The sequence below is a fragment of the Triticum aestivum genome, chromosome 7B, assembly GCF_018294505.1.
Source record: "Triticum aestivum cultivar Chinese Spring chromosome 7B, IWGSC CS RefSeq v2.1, whole genome shotgun sequence".
Lineage (NCBI taxonomy): Eukaryota > Viridiplantae > Streptophyta > Magnoliopsida > Poales > Poaceae > Triticum > Triticum aestivum.
In genome coordinates this window covers 743,880,929-743,881,771 of record NC_057813.1, presented here as the reverse complement: position 1 = coordinate 743,881,771, position 843 = coordinate 743,880,929, and positions in this window count along the sequence as shown.

Genomic DNA, 843 nt, shown 5'->3' with positions numbered 1-843 from the left:
CTTATGCTTTTATTTGCCTTTTCTCTTGCCAAGGAATGTATCAACTCCCTTTGTCTTCCATACCACTTGTGGATCTTGTTTATTTCTTGATATTGTCTAGTGTTTTTTAGATATAGTGAAAGTGGTGATCCCACCTTGTGCATTTTGTATTTCAATGCAAGTTCTCTATATTGCACTAGTTTTGGGGGAGCTATCCTATTTTCTATAAAACACTCATCTTGCGATCCTTATCAAGTGTGTGTTGCTGGAAGGCAAGCCATTTTTGTTTTAGTACTTTGTGCCATCATGAAACTTTGTAGAGAGCTTGGTTTGTTTGGAACCATCCTCTCTTTTGGGAGTTTGATATCTTTTATTTGAGTGTATCAATGGATATCTCATTCCTTGATGTATCTTTTATGGATATCCTCCAAGTGATGTTTTATTCATTTGGTATCTTTTCTTCACTTGTTTTTTTTCTTTGTCATTTGGTATCGGTTCTTGAAAGTTTTGAGCATGCATATTAACTTCATGTAGTATCTTTGGCATGCTTTCTTTCTTTAACCCAATATATAAGGGAAACTCCACCAAGTCTCAATTTGGATGAGATGTGCATGAAATTCATTTTGATATCTATATGCACATATTTATGTGGAGTTTTTCCTATGTACATTGGTGTTTCTAACTCTTTGGTCCCAATGAGTTTGGGTACCATTTTGTTCGTGTTGTTGTTCTAGGAACAATTGGAGATGCATTGGATGCTCGACGCACCCACAAGGAAGGTGGTGTCACCATGTGCTTATTGGAGTCAAGCTAGGATGCTCAATGAACTACTATCTATTACCTTCAACTGGTTTCTTCTACATC